The 20789-nt window shown below is 41.5% G+C and overlaps 1 protein-coding gene across 4 annotated transcripts in view; it reads right to left on the bottom strand.

The window, feature by feature from the left end:
• The window catches only part of sema4d (sema domain, immunoglobulin domain (Ig), transmembrane domain (TM) and short cytoplasmic domain, (semaphorin) 4D), a 223374-nt gene that overhangs the window by 166117 nt on the left and 36468 nt on the right, over positions 1-20789 (bottom strand). Inside the window, exon 2 of one of the 4 annotated variants that reach the window (XM_072281672.1) lies at positions 9093-9257. The exons of the other annotated variants lie outside the window; for them this stretch is intronic. The gene's annotated coding sequence lies outside the window, so the exon portion shown is untranslated. The remainder of the gene's footprint in view (positions 1-9092; positions 9258-20789) is intronic. 4 annotated transcript variants of the gene reach the window in all.

A 20789-nucleotide genomic window follows, 5' to 3' on the forward strand; every position in this document is an offset into this window, starting at 1 on the left:
CAAATGATGTGGCAACATTGCAACCATGACTTTAAATTATGCTTCAACAACCAAGTGTACCCACACTGCAGTGGAAAACCCTACAGAAAACATATCCAAGATCAACTGTGATATCCTTGTAACACACATCAAAGTTGCTGGTGAACGCAGCAGGCTAGGCAGCATCTCTAGGAAGAGGTGCAGTCGGCGTTTCAGGCCGAGACCCTTCATCAGGACGAACTGAAGGAAGAGTGAGTAAAGGATTTGAAAGTTGGAGGGGGAGGGGGAGATCCAAAATGAAAGGAGAAGACAGGAGGGGGAGGGATGGAGCCAAGAGCTGGACAGGTGATTGGCAAAAGGGGATACGAGAGGATCATGGGACAGGAGGTCTGGGAAGAAAGACAGTGGGTGGGGGGGGGCCCCAGAGGATGGGCAAGGAGTATATTCAGAGGGACAGAGGGAGAAAAAGGAGAGTGAGAGAAAGAATGTGTAACAGATGGGGTACGAGGGGGAGGTGGGGCATTAGCAGAAGTTAGAGAAGTCGATGTTCATGCCATCAGGTTGGAGGCTACCCAGACGGAATATGCCTGAAACGTCGACTGCATCTCTTCCTAGAGATGCTGCCTGGCCTGCTGCGTTCACCAACAACTTTTATGTGTGTTGCTTGAATTTCCAGCATCTGCAGAATTCCTGTTGTTTGCGTTTAAATTCACTACTGCGAAGCCTCTTCCAGTGTTGCCTACACCGAAGAAATTTAGATCCTCTCTTCGACGGGAGTTCAGTGAAACCATCTCTCACTGTTCCCCATCTGTAATTTCTTCGGCTCTTCAACTTTTCGACCACACTTTGACTCAGACTCGCTATCACAGCCATATATCCTTTCTTGGAACGTGCCTCCATCGCCAACTTACTCTAGTTGGCTTTAGGATTCGTTTCCAAGCCTCTCAATTTGGACCTTCTGAGGATCCCAGGTACGCACATTTTATTGACTCTGCCTCTCGCCGCTTCTCCCGTCAAGCTCTGAAGGCGACTCTCTCCGCCATGAGGAGGTATTTGGTGTCCCTATCCCAGACCCTTCCACACCTTCGGGACACTTTCTTCGCCGTCTGTAATGGTCCTGCCCGTTATTTCATTCTCCGTCACATTCACACCTGCAATCGCCGTTTTTTTGACTTTGTCATGTAAGGCAAAGATCGCAAGATGCTACATCTACAGACTCCAGAGCCTGCTGGCCCTGAAACTAGCAGGCATGAACTTCAGATTGCGGCCTCTGCCATTGATCTCACCGGCTCCAACACCTCAGGGCATATTCAAAACCCGGACTCCAGCAATGACCATGGACACCTTCACAGCGACTGCGCAACCACCAACTGTGACTCCAGCCTTGAACTCCAGGCCGGGTCTTTATGTGCTGCTGTTGTGACTCCCGTCTCCCCTTCCCCCACCACCACTCTGCAACCCCGTCCCCTTCAGATCCCACCGTCAGTTCCTGGGCCCTCAGAGGCTCCATCTTCCTCTCACCCCAACCCTCCCCTCTCCATTGACACCCCCAGCCTCCCCCCTCCCCCCTCTGATCCCAGCTCTCATCCATGCCGGGTCTTTACCATCCCCTCCAACCTTCAACTGTCGGAGGCAGAACGCTCTGTTCTCAGTAAGGGCCTCACCTTTGTCCCCCTTCGCCCACACCTCAGCGAGTTCCGTGTTCGCCATGATGCGGAACTTTTCTTCCACCGCCTCTGTCTCCGAGCCTACTTCTTCGGCAAGGACTCTTCCACCCCCACCGATGACCCCTTCTCCCGTCTTCAACCCTCCTCTTCTTCATGGACACCCCGCTCTGGTCTTCTGCCTGCTCTGGATCTCTTTATCACTAACTGCCGACGGGACATCAACCGTCTTGACTTCACCGCACCTTGTCCCCATTCCAACCTCACTCCTTCGGAACGCTCTGCTCTCCACTCCCTCCGCACTAATCCTAACCTTATTATTAAACCTGCCGATAAGGGGAGTGCTGTTGTAGTCTGGCGTACTGACCTCTACCTTGCCGAGGCACAGCGACAACTCGCAGATACCTCCTCTTATTTACCCCTCGATCGTGACCCCACTAAGGAGCACCAGGCCATTGTGTCCCACACCATCACCGACTTTATCCGCTCAGGGGATCTCCCATCCACTGCTATCAACCTTATAGTTCCCACACCTCGCACTTCCCGTTTCTACCTCCTACCCAAGATCCACAAACCCGCCTGTCCTGGCCGACCTATTGTCTCAGCTTGCTCCTGCCCCACCGAACTCATTTCTGCATACCTCGACACGGTTTTATCCCCCCTTGTTCAATCCCTTCCGACCTATGTTCGTGACACTTCTCACGCTCTTAAACTTTGATGATTTTAAGTTCCCTGGCCCCCACCGCTTTATTTTCACCATGGATGTCCAGTCCCTATATATTTCCATCCCCCATCAGGAAGGTCTCAAAGCTCTACACTTCTTTTTGGATTCCAGACCTAATCAGTTCCCCTCTACCACCACTCTGCTCCGTCTAGCGGAATTAGTCCTTACTCTTAATAATTTCTCCTTTGGCTCCTCCCACTTCCTCCAAACTAAAGGTGTAGCTATGGGCACCCGTATGGGTCCTAGCTATGCCTGCCTTTTTGTTGGCTTTGTGGAACAATCTATGTTCCGTGCCTATTCTGGTATCTGTCCCCCACTTTTCCTTCACTACATCGACGACTGCATTGGCACTGCTTCCTGCACGCATGCAGAACTTGTTGACTTTATTAACTTTGCCTCCAACTTTCACCCTGCCCTCAAGTTTACCTGGTCCATTTCCGACACCTCCCTCCTCTTTCTAGATCTTTCTGTCTCTGTCTCTGGAGACAGCTTATCCACTGATGTCTACTATAAGCTTACTGACTCTCACAGCTATCTGGACTATTCCTCTTCTCACCCTGTCTCTTGCAAAAACACCATCCCCTTCTCGCAATTCCTCCATCTCCGCCGCATCTGCTCTCAGGCTGAGGCCTTTCATTCTAGGACGAGAGAGATGTCTTCCTTTTTTAAACAAAGGGGCTTCCCTTCCTCCACTATCAATTCTGCTCTTAAACGCATCTCCCCCATTTCACGTACATCTGCTCTCACTCCATCCTCCCGCCACCCCACTAGGAATAGGGTTCCCCTGGTCCTCACCTACCACCCCACCAGCCTCCGGGTCCAACATATTATTCTCCGTAACTTCCGCCACCTCCAATGGGATCCCACCACTAACCACATCTTTCCCTCCCCCCCCCTTTGCATTCCACAGGGATCGCTCCCTACACAACTCCCTTGTCCATTCGTCCCCCCCATCCCTCCCCACTGATCTCCCTCCTGGCACTTACCCGTGTAAGCGGAACAAGTGCTACACATGCCCTTACACTTCCTCCCTTACCACCATTCAGGGCCCCAAACAGTCCTTCCAGTTGAGGCAATACTTCACCTGTGAGTCGGCTGGGGTGATATACTGCGTCCGGTGCTCCCAATGTGGCCTTCTATATATTGGTGAGACCAGACGCAGACTGGGAGATCGCTTTGCTGAACATCTACGCTCTGTCCGCCAGAAAAAGCAGGATCTCCCAGTGACCACACATTTTAATTCCACATCCCATTCCCATTCTGACATGTCTATCCACGGCCTCCTCTACTGTAAAGATGAAGCCACACTCAGGTTGGAGGAACAACACCTTATATTCCATCTGGGTAGCCTCCAACCTGATGGCATGAACATCGACTTCTCTAACTTCCGCTAATGCCCCACCTCCCCCTCGTACCCCATCTGTTATTTATTTTTATACACACATTCCTTCTCTCACTCTCCTTTTTCTCCCTCTGAATATACCCCTTGCCCATCCTCTGGGTCCCTCCCCCTTGTCTTTCTTCCCCGACCTCCTGTCCCATGATCCTCTCTTATCCCTTTTGCCTATCACCTGTCCAGCTCTTGGCTCCATCCCTCCCCCTCCTGTCTTCTCCTATCATTTTGGATCTCCCCCTCCAACTTTCAAATCTCTTACTCACGTTTCCTTCAGTTAGTCTTGACGAAGGGTCTCGGCCTGAAACGTCAACTGCACCTCTTCCTAGAGATGCTGCCTGGCCTGCTGTGTTCACCAGCAACTTTGATGTGTGTTGCTTGAACTTCCAGCATCTGCAGAATTCCTGTTGTTTGTGATATCCTTGTACAACTTTGCACAACTTGCTATTGACTTTATTTAAATATATTGTCATACTAACTAATGATGTCTTCCTGCCATATAACAACTCCCATCTCTTACAAGTAACCATTTAAATCTTGCCAATCTCTAATCTTTAAAACAAATGCACTTTCTGAAAGAACTGAAATGGTAGCTGATTTCAAATGGTTAATCCCAGGACTCTTTTTCATTTAGAAACTATTTTACCTTTGGATATACAGTATATTCAGGTTAATTGGGACACATTGGGACCAGAACATTTTAGCCCAATTAACTACTGTTCCAAAGTTTCATGGAAATAGTTAAAAAGGTACAAAAAAAGGGCAAACTACCATTTAACTGAGAAACAAATTATGTATTTAAATGAAATACAGAACAAATGACCCTACCAATACTACTACAGTACTATAAAAAGTATGCAAGTTCATAACCCAGTGTATGCTAATGTGTTCTTTTGATTGACTGTAAATGAACAAAATTGGCGCAGACACCTAGTGCAGATAATGGACAGCCCTCATGGCCTTCCTGCTTGAAATAGTATCATAATCCAACAATTAACTTCCTGGCATCCTATGTAGTCATCAGTTCAAGTTCTGATGTCATTTTCAACAGTTTGTAAAAAAAAAGTTATCCAAAGTTTTTTTTTAAATTGGCATCCATTGGCCCAACCGGATAACATAACACAAGTACATGAATACAAGGCGTTGCTCCGCCAACCTGAGAGTGGCCTCATCATGGCAGAAGAGGAGGCCATGAACATGTCAGAATAGGAATGAAAACTGGAACTGAAATGGCTGGCCACCAGGCCATCCCGCTTTTTGCGGAAGGAGTGAAGGTGCTTGACAAAGCTGTCCCCCCAGTATATGCCAGGTCTCACCAACGTAGAGGAGGCAGCATCAGGAGTACCAGATAAAGTAGACGCTTGAAAGGACTGTTTAGGGTTCTGAATGGAGGCCATGGAGGAGGTGAATGGGCACTTCTGCCACTTGTAGTGGTGAGGGCCAGGAGGGAGATCAGTAGTGGCAGATGAATGAACAAGGGAATCATGGATAAATTAAGCATGCGACAAGTACTAAAAAAAAAAGCAGTCAACTATGCAACAAGCAGCTAAAAGGGCATCAGGAAGTTTTCCCAAATGAACGGCTCCCTTTGTCAACTGATGTTTATTATCCAAGGGACTTCATAGCAGTGTTGCTTTTCTAAATATAAGGAGTTACAGAAACTGTAAGCAGTTGTTGTCAACTTGAGAACAGTAAAGCCAAATCCATTGGCCCATGAGTTTAATGAGGAAGCCAGGGGTCCATGAGCCAATCCTCTTTAAAGGATCGGAGGGGGAGAGGATTGGTCATTCTAAGTACCTAGGTATTATCATTTCAGAGGATCTGCCCTGGGACCAGCATGCAAGTGGCATCACAAAGAAGGCACAAGAGCACCTCTATTTTCTTAGAAGTTTGCAAGGATCCAGCATGTCACTGAAGACTTTGACAAACTTCTACAGATGCGCAGTGGAGAGTATCCTGACTGGTTGCATCGTGGCATGGTATGAAACAACAATGCCCAGGAATGGAAAAGTCTACCACAGAAAGTGGAGGATACAGCCCAGCCCATCACAGGCACAAACCGCCTCAATTCTGAGCGCACTTACAAAGAGCGCTGCCACTAGAAAGTAGCATTGATCAATAACCACAACCATCCAGGCACTCTTCTCACTACCACGGGAGGCATAGGAGCCTTCGGTTCCACACCACTAGGTTCAACAACAGTTATTACACTACAGCCATCAGGCTCCTGAACTGGCATGAATAACTTCATTCACCTCAACTCTGAACTCATTCGCTCACCTTCAAGGACCCTACAATTCATGGTCTCAGTTTTTTTTATTGGCACTACGTGTATGCCTTTGCACATTGGTTGTTTCTCAGAGTTTATACACAGTTTCCATAAATTCTATTGCATTTATTTTCCTGCTAGAAAATGAATCTCAATAGTGTAGGATGACATACATATAGTTTGATAATATACTTACTTTGACTTTGATTTAGGAAGGCAGGATAGTGCTTAATTTAGCAACATTTTAGTTGCTGAATTTGAGATAAGTGGGGTGCTATTTATTGTGTTTTCACACTGATTATGCTTCCAGCACAAGCCGTTGGACTTGTACTTATCTTCAAAACACTTTTGAAACAACCTAAAATGAAGGGCACTAAGTGCAAGATTTTTTCATTTGACATAGAAACTGAAATTCCATGCCCAGAATTTGATATTGTTAACGTGCATTTCTGAATAGATTGCGTACGTTGCAGGAAAGATTTAACAAGAAAACCTTGTTTGTTGTGGTGAGCTTTCTCATATTTTCTCCCCAAACATCTGGGGAGTCATACTGATATGCCTTTTTCGTATTTCACTAAAGGTCACAAAACAGTTGACTCAAGCTCAAACATTTAACGGTTGAAGCTGCACGTATGAAATGTGAGAAAGATACAAAGAGCTAAGGAGAGAAAACACGTCAACATCTTGGGCTAAATCTTTATCAGCCTGGATCCTTCATGCTCCATACCTGGAGTCAGAGATGCTTATATATGTTTAAAGTATAACATTTAAAGGATTAAGTTTAAAGATGAACCAAGAACTTTTTTTTCCTTTCCATCCTAATCCTGTGCTTAAAAATCCTCATTGAAGTTAAGTCTCATATCTTGTTCCAGCCTTCCAAATTCACGCTTCACCACACTTCCATAACTGTCTGCATGGGACTTAATGCTGTGTACATAGCTGAGTGCTTGCGATGCCAAATGGAGTCATTGGCAATTGACAGCAAAATCCACACCACTGTCATTTATGCACCCTGTCAGTTAAGCAGTGGACCTAGAAATTCTCCCAATCTTCAGGCTTCCAACTGTAAATCAGACTCGGCAACAGCCACAACTTTAAAAGTTCTGTGGAGAACATTAAATAGATTCTGAACCACCTGAACTATTTGCTAACCATTAAGAGGACATAAAGGGCCAGGCATAGCATTCTATAACCGTATTTCTTGAGGTTTTAAATATAATTTCTGGGTTCGCAATACTCTTAATAAATATAAATAAAAAGGTATACAGTTTTACCAATGGAAATTGCATCTCTCTTTCAAATTAGGTAAACTACTACTTCTTTCAAAACAGGCTGTAGATCAAATATTACATCAACATTGTTGGGGATTGATGACAGAGTACTGAATAAAATTTCATGTCTTCTATCACTGCTTTGGCATGTACAGTACAAAAATCAAAGTTTTTCTTCCAAAATACACCACCATTACGAATGAAGTCCAACAACATAGGTTCCCAAAATGACAGCCTCCTCAACATTTCTGCATTTAAGCTCTTCAACTCCAATATTCTTCTGTTTAATTTCCTTACTTTATGTTCTCACTCTCTAACTGCTCCCTCACTTTCACTCAGCGGAGAGGTTGCCTGGTTCACATCTTAAATCTCCCATGATCAGCCTAGTTTTACTGCATCACAGATATAAATAAAGGCGTTAGTCTTGCGAGACCATGGATCTGCGTCTTCACTATCCAGGGCGCAGGGAAAGGTTGTATGGAAGACCAGCAGTTGCCCATGCTGCAAGTCTCCCCTCTCCATGTCACCAATATTAGGAGCCATATGGCTTGGCACCAGTGTCGTAACAGAGCAATGTGTGATTAAGTGCCTTGCTCAAGAGGACACAACACGTTGCCTCGGCTGGGGCTTGAACTCATGACCTTCAGGTCGCTAGTCCAATGCCTTAACTACTTGGCCACGTGCCCACAACGGAGATAGGACAGATACAGGACTCTTCAATATGAAAAACTAACACAGTTTCTATTGATGTAGATGTCACTGACCTGCTGAGTACTGATCACCTCTTACTCATATTTCAAATTTCCTGCATCCGCAGTTTTGATTTCCCACTCCCCTCCCCCCCGAGTTTTACAAAACATTTGGTTTCTCATCACGAGTTACTTCACAGATAACATTTGACACGGAACTACATAAGCAGATGTGTAAACGCTGAGCTCAAAAAAGTTGCAAATAGTGGAAATGTAAAATAAAAATAGAAAAACCCGGAAATACTCAGGCTGCATTTGGTATCTGAGGGAAGAGATTTTAGTTTGGTTAAACTGGTGAGTTTTAAAGGACTGACTTAATGAGGAAAGGCACAGACCAACAAGTAATCAGGGCAGTGAGGGGCAATATGCTGGAATACGAGAAAAAGTATTGGATCACAAGAACAAACAGATTTAGAGAAAGGCTTAGATCCTGGAGGCTGGTGGCATGGGAAATTTGAGATATGGAGGAGAAAACAATGGTGGCATTGAAATACAGAGAAATAATGACTGGCACGTTTTAAAAGTTCTTTCTAAAAACAAATTGTCACTCAGAAGGTAAACAGAATTGCAAGTTACCTCTCGGTTTTTCTCATTCTCACTCAACTTTGTATCTGTACCTGATGCATGAAATTCAACAATATTTTCAAAATACTGAAGCAAGGCAAAATAGTAAGCACAATTTAAAGGCAGCAATGTTCTACTAGCTATAATAAAGATTATTTCTGATGGACTAAACATAATCCCACTAATTACCAGGCAGGCTTAAAGAGAATATAAACAAAGGTAAAGATCCAAGTTTATGTCATAAAAGAGATCAAATTCCAACTGCTGGAAAATTTCTGCATGTTTAATACAATGCTCAGATAACTAGGAACATCCCCCTCAAGGGGATGCAGTCAATACAAAATGACATGCTTCCAGTGGCACAACCCCTGGATTCTTCCAGCAATTAGGAATACCAATAGGCAATCAAAGTGCACTTTTCCAATTTCAAGGTGCCATAATTGCAATGCTGGAATTGTGCGAGTTTCCTGGAAACTTACCCTTTTGTTTCACTGCTTTGTTGTATTTTGGCCTCTACCACTGTAAAAGTGCTGCTATTCTCCAGATGCAGTCATTTCCTGCTCATGCACAAGATCATTTAGTGCTTTATTTTCCTGACCATACTGATGAGATTTCCGTTCGAAAGTGGAAAAAAAACGTTTCTACTGGAGGAAAAGCTAAAGATTAGTGATTTCGGTTCTTCCCCACCCTCCTCAGTACAAACCAAACCATAAAGATACCAACTGTTTACCCATTATCTGCCAGATTAAAGAGCTATCCTTTCCTGAAAGCAATGAAGCAATCTTACTCTTTTCCCCATTATGAAGGTGGAAGTATCTACAAATGTGCATTTCTTCCACATTTGAAATGACAGCTTTCTACTTGAGCAACTCAGTAAGAAACAGCTGCAACAAGCTCACTTGTGTAGCTAGATCAGATAAAAAGCGAGGTTAAAAGGACAAGACACAGTGTCTGTGCAAATTAGAGACATGACAATAAAATTGTTAGAAAAAAGTGACAGAAGCATTTTCCACTGTTTTAATCCCACCTGTCAAAATGAAACTGATTGTATGTCTCAAAAAGGAAAAACTTGAAAGGATTTGGGAAAAGACCAGGGAATGGGTCTAAATCAGGGTTTCTCAAATGAGGTTCCACAAGATATCGTGATTTTTAAAAAAAAACATCATTTTTTGAACTTCACGCAACATGCAATGCTAGGGCTCGCAGTGGTGGGCAGTGACCGAGCCGCCCCCTTAGCAATCTCGTTTGAGGTCCCTCAGCCCCCTATGGCAGTGTGCAGTAGGACCATGTTTACTTGGTTGAGTCCATTCTCAGCTTTTGACGCAAAATAAGGGAGGCCATTGATAATTGGTGAACGCTGTATTGCACAGAGAGGACAGTAGGCTGATAAGGCGTGTGAAGTGCATTTTCCAAACACTGAATGGGTCTAATAATGCCAACATGTACAATTATAGTGGGTAAAATGCTGGGACAAGATGCAGTACAAGAAATTGAAAATGTTTCACTCTCAAACAGTACGATAAGTGGACATATTGATGACATGTCACATGATGAAGAGGAGGTTTTGTGTGATAAACTGAAAAACAACAGCCTCTATCCAGGTTGACTAGTCAAGAGAGTTCACCAAAAAATGTCATGTTATAACATTTGTAAGATTTGTAAATGATGGTGAAATTCAGGAAAACTTTTTCTGTTGCAAAGAGCTACCCGAAACAAGCAAAGGCCGAGATATACAGTCGGCACTCCTTATCTGCAGGTTCCGCATGCACAGATTCAACCAACCGTGGATCGGGAAAACCTGGAAGTTTTCTCTCCAGCACTCACTGTTTGAGCATGTACATTATTTCCTAAACAATACAGTATAACAATTATTTACATACCATTTACATTATATTGGGTATTATAAGTAATCTAGAGATGATTTAAAAGTACAGGCAGTCCCCGGGTTATGAACAAGTTCTGTTCCCGAGTCCATCTTTAAGTCAGATTTGAAGTCGGAACAGGTACATCCGGTATTATTTAGCGTCAGTTAGTCAAATGTTTGTCTTAGTATATAGTATATATTTTATCTTTCTATGCATATAAAACACTTAAGAAACGTACGTATTTCAATAATTAAACCACTGCGTTGCTTAGTAATAATTGTAGCTTTCATCGCGGCAGGGCCTTTCACATGCTCCATTAAAATTGTTCCGATCGTTGACTGACTGTAGCTTAACGCTTTTCCAATGACCGATGGTGTTTCACTTCTTTCCGATAGCTTTATTATTTTCACTTTATTTTCAATTGACACCGTGATTATTTTCGTGAACAGAAACACTGCGGATTCAGAGCTGCGCCGGATCCGCGCACTGAGACAGGTTAAATAGGATCCAGGGTTCCGCTGGGTCCTAATGACCACTGCACTGGACAGGTTAAATAAGGGACTTGAGCATCACGGGGGCAGGGGTGGGGGGTTCCCAGAACCAATCCCTCGCAGATAAAGGAGGGCCGACTGCATTTAATGTTTTGTCTTCACATCTGGAAACAAAAAGGTCTGTCCTGGAGAAACTGTATTGGCTTCTGTACTGCTGGTGTCCCATCAATGGTTGGGTCCATGAGGTTTCTTTCTTTCTTTCTTTCCCTTTTTTTTTTTAGGCATCCGTTAGTCTCGTGAGACCATGGATTTGCATCTTGGAAAGTTACCAGGGCGCAGGCCTGGGCAAGGTTGTATGGAAGACCAGCAGTTGTCCATGCTGCAAGTCTCCCCTCTCAACGCCACCGACGTTGTCCAAGGGAAGGGTATTAGGACCCATACAGCTTGGCACTGGTGTCGTCGCAGAGCAATGTGTGGTTAAGTGTCTTGCTCAAGGACACACACGCTGCCTCAGCCAAGGCTCGAACTAGCGACCTTCAAATCACTAGATGAATGAGAGGTTTCATTCCTCTTGCAAATAAAAGAAAATCCTGATGTTGTCACAACACACTGCTTTCTTCACAGAGAGGTGCTGATGTTAAAAACTCTTGGAGATGAAATGGAAGTTCTGGATGATGTTCCAAAAAAAAAAAACTAAAAAGACCAGTTCACATAAGAATATTTAAAAACTGTAAAAACCTGGACAAAAAGCCCACCAATCTCCTGCTAGATACAGAAATCCGGTGGCTTAGCAGAGGAAGAGTTCTCAACAGGTTCTTGAGCTGAAAGTTGAATTGCAGGAGTACTTTCAAGAAAACAGTAGGCCAGATTTTGCTGAGTGCTTTGAAGATGAAGAATGGCTGTAGAAACTAGCCTATTTAACAGAGATTTTTCATCATATGAAACAGTTGAACAAGTCCCTGCAAGGCCCTGGAGAAAATGTTTTGACTTCAATTGACAAGATTCTTGGATTCAAATGGAAATGGAATATTTGGAAAAATCATGTTGCAAAAGGAAATCTTGAAATGCTTCCACTGCTGCTTGGGCTTGAAAGTGAGGAAGGATATCAGAAAGTTTCAGTCTTATTGAAAACCACCTGGAAGAACTTCAGAACAAAACTGAACAGTATTTTTCCTCCCTTTCAATATAAGTGTATGACTGGGATAGGACCCTTTCTCTGAATCTTCTGCTCAGCCTGAGAACTTGACTTTCAGAGAAGAGGAAGAACTTTGTGAACTGCAGTCTGATCGTGCACTCAAGATGAAATTTACTGACGGACAAGTTACGGATTTCTGTAAAATTAAGTATCTTGCCATTCATAGGAAAGCAATGAATATTTTGCTGCAGTTTTAAACTTCTTGCATGTGGGAGCAAGCCTTTTCTTGTTTAACAAGCATCAAGAGCAAGGATAGAAATAGTCTCATTTCAGTTGGTGAAATCCGTGTGTGCTTATCTCAAGTTTGAACCAGAATTGGTATTTGTGCACCAAAAAGCAAGCACACATTTTATATGCTAGGCCTATATTCTAGCCTGATCACAACACTTATGAAGAAAATGTCTTTTTAAAGACTTGCATAAAATTGTGTCTTAGGCTATATTTTTATTCATATTGGTTTGGCTTTTGGTTTTGGTGACTTCACTATCCAAAGTTGCCAATAAATTTTCATGTTGTAAATAGCATTAATTAAAATCAATTTACAACCTCTAAATTAAATCTACCAAGCCCACCTTTAGAAAATTAAATCCTTTTTTGTTTTAAGCCAGTTATTTTACAGAAATTTATTATGTTTGCCTTATGAGTTTTTAAAATTTATGAAAGGGAAGAAAGATTAATTTCAAGGTAAGCTTGGCTTAACTACCTTTTTATTTCAAGAAAGGCTGGCTAAAAAATTCTCTACTCAAAAGTGCATTGACAATTATTTTTGGATTACTACATCTACAACTTACTGATCACGCTAACACACCCTGAGCAGCAGATATATTAATCTTATGCAGAGGTTCCCCAAGTCCTGAAAATTATTTCAAGGGTTCCTGCAGGGCAAAAAAGTTGAGAAAGGCAGAACTAAATGGGTAGCCTACCAAGGAACTGGCAGTCACCTTGTCTCAGGCAGTCTCATGCAATAGTTCAATTTTTGTCACAAAAAAGCCAGCTCGTAAGCATTACTAATATGAAAATCAGTCAGCAACTTGTGGTGAGGAACTGATACTCAAGCTGAAGAATGTCTCATGATGCTGGTCGATTTATGCAACTCCAAAATGACATCTTGCCCTGAACCTTACAGCATTATCAGCTCATATATTAATTTGAAGAAATTAGTATCTAAGAAAGTTGTTAATTACAAGTTAATTGTTGATGACTGTCAAGCAAACCCTCAACCAGAAAATACACAAGTATGAAGTGTCCTTCATTCCTTCGGATTTGAACTGTTGCTCACACTTTTAAAACATTGTCCTTAAAACCAAAGTCCTACATTCTTGTTTCTCCCTCCCTTAATCCTTAACACTGCACTTAATTTTACATGAAGTTACACTCTTCCTGCTCATTCTCACCTTTATCTCTGAATCCTTCTTAGCCTCACAGTCTACCCCACTGTTCAACAAGTACCCAGGCATATTGGACCCAGACTGATGTTCTTGGCTCACGTTTCCAGCAACAGTGTCGGGTAATTCTCAAATAAGTCTACCAGGATAATCCTTGAATTAGTCCTTTCTGGAAAACTAATATATGAAATGGGAGCAGTTGTAAGGTATGTAGCCTCTCTTGCTTGTTCTGCCATTTAGTAAGATCACAGAATCTTTTTCCTCAGTTCCACTTTTCTGTTTTAACCCTGAATGTCTTGACTCTCTTAATACCAAAAAAAACTTGATTAGGTCTATACTCCCATTACAAACCATTCCCCCCCAGCCAACTTTGATAACAAACTGTGCTGTGGAAGAGAGGCCAAGAAAATTTGAAAAAAAACACAAAAAAGGTTATTATTGCAACAAGTTCATCCATTCAACTAAAAAGATGATGGAACCCAAGTTTAAGTTTTACTTCCTTTCAATAAAGCACACAGTACAACATTCAAAAGATGGGTCCTATGTTTACAATATTCTCACATCAATTTTGGAAGACAAATAAATGTCCTGAGCAATTTCATTACCACTGAAAAGTCCAAGGAAAAATTAGCCAATGTATATAATACGTGACCAGACATGACTCGACCCATTTTCCCCACAGTCATTTAACAGCAAGTTAAAATTATGTAATTAGCCAAAAGTAAACTTCTCTGACAAGGAAAATCAGTTTTCTCCAAGCAGCAACAGATATAAATTTAATTGTACTTACACATTTGCAGACAAATAGCAGTATCTCAAACTAGGAACCAGTCTTAAAGAGGCTGACATTGCTTGGGGAAGAATGGTATTCCATTGAGGTGAAGTGCCAGCAGCTTGTGTGTCCCTGGCACAAACCGAGGCCCATCTGTGGAGCTATTTATTGTTACAATCGCACATGCCAGGCACTCATGTTTCCAGCCAACATTCAGCTTAACCGGGGTGTAGGAAAAGATATGTCACCTTAACTTAAAGGTAAAGGGAGATGATTAGCAGCTTGAAATCAGAGGGTTGGATGAGCAAGTCTCCAAGAGGACAGGCAACTAGAAAGTAAACAGCATTCCACCCAGCTAGATCTGGAGGAGGCCAAGCATGCTGATTAGCAAAGCAAATCGGCTCAATTTAGAAATCTACTTGGTTGCACATTTTAATTAAAGATATAATATATCTGAGACATAGAATTACCCAAAGTTAACCATAATTAATTTTTTGAGTCCTCCCAAGAATTAGGGTCATGTACCATTTTTGTCTTTTAACTCCAGTGAACAAGGATTGTACATACAGCAGGCTAAGCCACAAAACTCATGGAAGTGCATGTTTTCACGTTAATTACAATTGTCACCTTTCTAGTGTCTGTGCCAGATTTGTGTTTCAAAAATATTGCTCTGTTTTTGTCAAACATTATCTGTTTACACCAACTTCTGGCTGTGAGGAGGCCAAGAAAATCAGCCTCAGGCCTTCAAAGCAGACTCTTGTCATAGTACTGCCCTATATCCAGCCATTTTCAGCTACAACTACCCCGATTTCAAAACTAAATACCCTTTTTCATTATTATCATTGTTTTTCAATAGTATCTGTCCTTCATTATTAAGAAATGGGATGTCATTCTCCATGGCTCAAATCACCTTGTCCACGTTCCTTTTTCAAAAGCTGATTGAGGGTAAATGATTGGTAGGTGTTTTATGAAGAGAAATTGGTAGTTTCCAAGTGCAGAGAGAGAGAGAGAGAGTGTCTAAGGTGATGGAAGAGGAGCTTAACATGCTATGTCCGGAATTTAACATGCTACTGCCTTTAACCAGATAAGTGATGACAAATTTCTAAATAAGAAACCATTCAGATGTTAGCAGGCAAGTCACTTACCCCAAAATACCCACTCGTGCTGTTCTTAGAGTCACATTTGTATGGTTGGTCCACGCAATGCTAACCCCATATGTTAAGATGAGGTTATGGTAAAAGATCTTTTTTGGTTTTGGATTTCACTTGAATTTGTTGCTTGCCTATCCTGAATCTGTCTATAATCACTGCATCATTTGCAACGAGCTGTCATTGGAATAAAATATTGGGCAGATAACAGAGACATTTAATTATAGCACATGACTTAACCTTCTGGCCCATCAAATCTATGCCAGCTCTAGGGAAAATGCCATTCTTCATGAATTCCGCTGTAATTTGCTCCTTCACACATGCCCATTAGCTCTCTTACTAACCACCTATAAAGCTAACCCAACAACATGCACGCTGTAGAAATCGTAGAGGAAATCAACACATCATGGGCAAACTCATATCATCACAGGGAGAAAATACTGTATGAACTCCACAGCCTGGACCAGTGGTTCTTATTTGTGAGTTTGATAGGAAGGTCACTGACAAAGTTCTGCAATGATATACTGAGATGATTGGCCTCTAACAGCTTTTGGCCTTTTGTTATTGTTATGACTTCAGCAAATGAAGAGCTTCCCCCACGTTTCCCAATGACCTCCTTTGTTGTTTCCGCTGCAGAATGTTGCCCTGTCAAATGCCAAGATCAGGGTAATCAGGGTCGTCTTAAAAACTAAACTTCACTATTTGTGTCCACATTTGCACCAGTGCAGAAATTACGAATGGAGGTTATTAGTCCCATGGGATTTGGGTGCCCCTTGAAAACAACCCCCACCACTGTCTGTGAGAAGTGCGCGCATTCGCCCCGTGACCGCGTGGGTTTCCTGCAAGTGCTCTGGTTTCTTCCCACGTTCCAAAGACGTATAGCTTAGCCAGTTAATTGGTCACATGGATGCAATTTGGTGACGGGGGCTTGCTGGGCCGGAAGGACCTGTTGCCATGCTGTATCTCAGAATAAATGTATAAGCAAGCTTCAAGTGTAGCATCAACACAGTTCAGGCTGTTATATAAACAGTACTTGCTTGCAAAACTGGCGATACTGGAGGGTGCTGGTCCTTGTGACTGGAGTCCCAAACAGAAAGGTGAAACAGTTGCTTCAATGCTGTAGGTTGATCGTCATTTTTTCGACAAGCACGAAGGTGTAACTATGGGTAGACTTTGTGAAAATAAATCACAAACAAAGTAGTGCTATTAAAACAGCAGATGTCCAAAAACTGTGATTCAAGTATGTTCCTCAATTTATTAAATTACAAGCCTCCCTTTAAAAGACTGAGGGGCATGGACAAATTAAATATTTGCATCGCATTGTGCTTTGGATCGGAGCAAAAAAAAATACAGCTTCAATACTCCACAAGAACTGAAGATGATCCCAACCCAACCTTTGTTGGTTTGCTGTGGAATAATTTACTGAAAAATCAATTTACACTGCACTGATTCGCACTTCAAACAGACTGACACGATCAAACACATTTTGCTGCCCAATATACATGTTAAAGGGAGAGCCAAGAGGTCTCTTTGTCCCTGGAAAAAGGGAGTAGCAGACTGCCAGAGAAAAAAATCATACAACAGCACCAATGATGTTTTCCCATCCCTGTTCTGCAAACCAATGCAGCAATTTGAACTCAAAAATCAATCAATGTAACTAACATTTTTATATATAAAACAAAGACTTAAAATGTAGGTAATCTCCGGGACCAGGTAGGTTGGCTTCCAATTTTATTTAGTAGAACAAAATCCTTTAGATAATTTAATTGCACATACTTGTGAATACACAAATAGGAATATTTGTATAGATTAACAGAGTTAAGAGAGTGATTTTTATTATATTCATCTTTAATTTTGATGCCACATTCTTTGATCTTGGGTTGCAACCTTGCACCAACCCGTTGCTCTGAAACACAAAAATCAGCAGTTCAACAATACCTTACATTAGATTCAATATTAACACAAGTACAGTACACAATCTGTGCTGATTTCCCCCAAGGTAATATGTTTCAATAATTTTTGACAAGCTGGGATGAAGTGTGAAAATGTTTTCCACTCTGATAACTGCCAACCAATTCAATTATTACTACCTCCTTACCAAATCTTCCTGAGTATTTTTTTCTCTGATAAAACAATTTTATAAAGATGATATCCTTGTAAACGCTGTATACATTCTGATTATGTGGCTAATTTTAACTTCCTAAAACAGATGGTGGATAAAGTATTAAAATTCTGAAACAGGAACCCAATTCATCTTAAAAAAACACCAACTTCTGTTCTAACAACCATGAGTACGTCAACCTCAAGAAGCTGTTGTATTACTGAAATTTCCCCCTCTTTTCTCAGGGGTTTGTAATTTTTGGTTTAGATATACTTTCCCTTTTCAAGCCTGGTTTCCTGTCGCTCGCAAAATTACAGCAACTAGAAAGGTCAAATGGGCTAAATCGCCTAACTGCAAATGCCGTCAATTAAATATGCCAGAAGATAGGGCAGGGATGAAACAGAAAAAGTAGATAGCTAAAGAGAATGGGGCAGCACACAGTAGTGGAATGACGTAACAAAAAAAGAGATTGTGACAGAAAGGGATCTCGCTCGATCACAGCAGGAAACAAAGCCAAAGTACAATAAAATGCAAATGTCAAATTAAAAGATTTTTCATCGGAATGCAGAAAGCATTATGTAGATAAATTAGTGGGGGGCGGTGGATTTCATCTAGCAGCCATCATAGACAAATGGCTGCAAGTCTGATAGTAATGAGTGATGCCTGGACAGATCAATAATACACAAAAAAAATGGGAAATAAAGGAAAACACTGCAGTGAATTTTTTTAAAATGTAAAAAGGGAAAGTAGGATTTAAACGTGGGTGCAATAACGCAGTTATCACAAGCAATACACAAATAAATGTACTGACTCTAGCCAAAAATCAAGAATTGTGGAGAATGAAAATTACTTGAGTACCAGGCATGCGAAAATGAAAGACTGAATGAAGATCATATGCAGACTTTGTGATAGTAGAGACCTACAAAAGGAATGAAAATCCTTAGAAGGAAACTTTATTCCAAATTTTACGAAATGCACGCAAAAACATTGCATATTCCAACAGAATAGCCAAAATATCCAGTGTCGACCAGCATCAGTGCTCGCAGAAATAAATCAGTGCAGAATAACTAATGTCGACACAGTGTCATGCAAGATTGCCGCTCTGCAAATTGTTTTCTGCATATCAGTGGCTGATCTTCTTGCCTGCAGGCAAACAGGAAACCTGCAATAAGGACGCACTAAAGATCTCTCTGCAGAGATTGTCAGGAATTAAAACTTGGCAGATGTACAGAGAGAACAAGTAACGCATCAAATTTACATGGTGCACAATACGAAGAGATATAATTGAGGTAAAAGAATATTTCACATTTGAGGCAAGCTCAGAAAAAATATTGTATTCAACCTTGGGCCTAGAATGGTAAAGTGCTTTGAATAAATAATTGAATGTGCATACACTAGTCAAAAACTATCTTGCCATTTATATTTGTTCTAGATTAAGTGCTTCCGGATTCTGAAGTGGAATACAGTAAAATAATTTTACATCCACAATCGCCATTCTTTTATTCTTTTTGCAGCAGTTTCTTTGCATTAATCCCCCATTGTTGATCACCTTGATCTCTCAGCGAGATTACCAGATTATAACTGAATCTGCATCACATAACTAAAAGCAAAATAAGATCACTCTTCTTCCAGAACGTCAGAGAAAACACAATGATAATCTCACAAAATAAGAAGAGAGATTTTCAAATGCTCTGTTGTGAAATTGCTTCAAAGAAATATCTTTTATTTCACTGGTGGACTTGCAGATCTCCTGAGCTAGTCATTCTGTAGCCAATATTGGTATGATTTCTGCTTCTACTGCCTAGGTCTGGTTTGAAATATAAAAAACAGCAGTTCACCAAGACTACAAAACCCCTTGGATTATCCAAGGATGTGCTAAATGCTTTAAATGCAAACTCTCCATCTCTCTAAATGTCTTTAAGGTTTTAACTGACATTTAAAATACAGATTGAAATGGGTAATTCACGATAAAAATTGAGAAATACATTAGTGTTCTTCTGCATCAATTACAAGTTCTTGAAATAAGTTTGCCATGCAATTTTTTTTTCATTATTTAGGCAATACACATAGTAAAGGAACCAATTAATGCTGGATTGATTTTCTAAAAATCCTATGCCAAGTCCTTTATTTTTGCCTAAGCTTTGTGCTGAATAACTACCCACTAACCCATTCGGTACAAAACCCCAGCACTCTAAGAGAACGGTACATTTTGGTCCAAATCAAGGTTGAAATAAAGTATTGGAAGCAGATTCAATCAAATTCAAAACAGAATTAGGATATAAAACTACTGGGCTGCAGGGAAATAGCAGGGGAATTGGACTGAGAGAACTAAAGGCAGCTCAATAAACTCTGTAAACCTGCTTAAATGTTACACTGCCTCTGGTTGCTAAACATGCAAGGTTCACCCCTGCATCTTAATACTGAATAAGGACATGAAAAGGAATGCGGGAGCTACAATTCAAATTAACCAGCAAAGAACAGAAATTTTGATACTGCTTTTATATCATCTTAATGACCAGTCTTAATGACTCAATCCAAGTTTTGAGCAGTATCTTGGAAAATCATAGCTCTCTGCACTCTTGACAAACAGACTCATGGGCCCATTTTTAATCAATGTAGGAAGATAGAGTAGGGATAGTTTTGCATTTGCTCTGCAATCAAAAGCAGCTACTTTATAACTATTTTTAAAAAAAACAGATAAAGTCATCACACACACACACACAACGCTGTCGGAACTCAGCCAGTCAGGCAGCATCTAGGCAGATGTAAACAGTCAATGCTTTGACCTGAGACCCTTCATCAGGACTTACTCAAGTATGGGAACCAGAACTGCCTAAGGATCTGATTAAGCTAGGGAAAGTGCAGAAAAGATTCAGAAGGGTTGTTTCCAGAACTTGAGGGTTTGAGTTATAAAGGAGATACTGGATAGGCTGTGACCGTTTATCCACGAAAGAACGTGGCTGTGGGATGACCTTACAGTTATAAAATGTTGAAGGGGATAGATAAGGTGAATTGTCAGAGCCCTGTTCCCATGGGTAGATGTCTAAAACTAAAGGGAATAGTGAGGGGAACAAGATTTAAAAGGAGAACAGAGGAACACATTTTTTATACAAAAGGTTGTGGGTATATGGAATGATTGTTGAAGTGGTAGAAGCTGGTACTCTTGCAAGATTTAAAAGACATTTAGCCAGATTCATGGATAGGAGTGATTTAGAGGGA

This window comes from Mobula birostris, chromosome 17, assembly GCF_030028105.1.
Source record: "Mobula birostris isolate sMobBir1 chromosome 17, sMobBir1.hap1, whole genome shotgun sequence".
NCBI classification, from domain to species: domain Eukaryota; kingdom Metazoa; phylum Chordata; class Chondrichthyes; order Myliobatiformes; family Myliobatidae; genus Mobula; species Mobula birostris.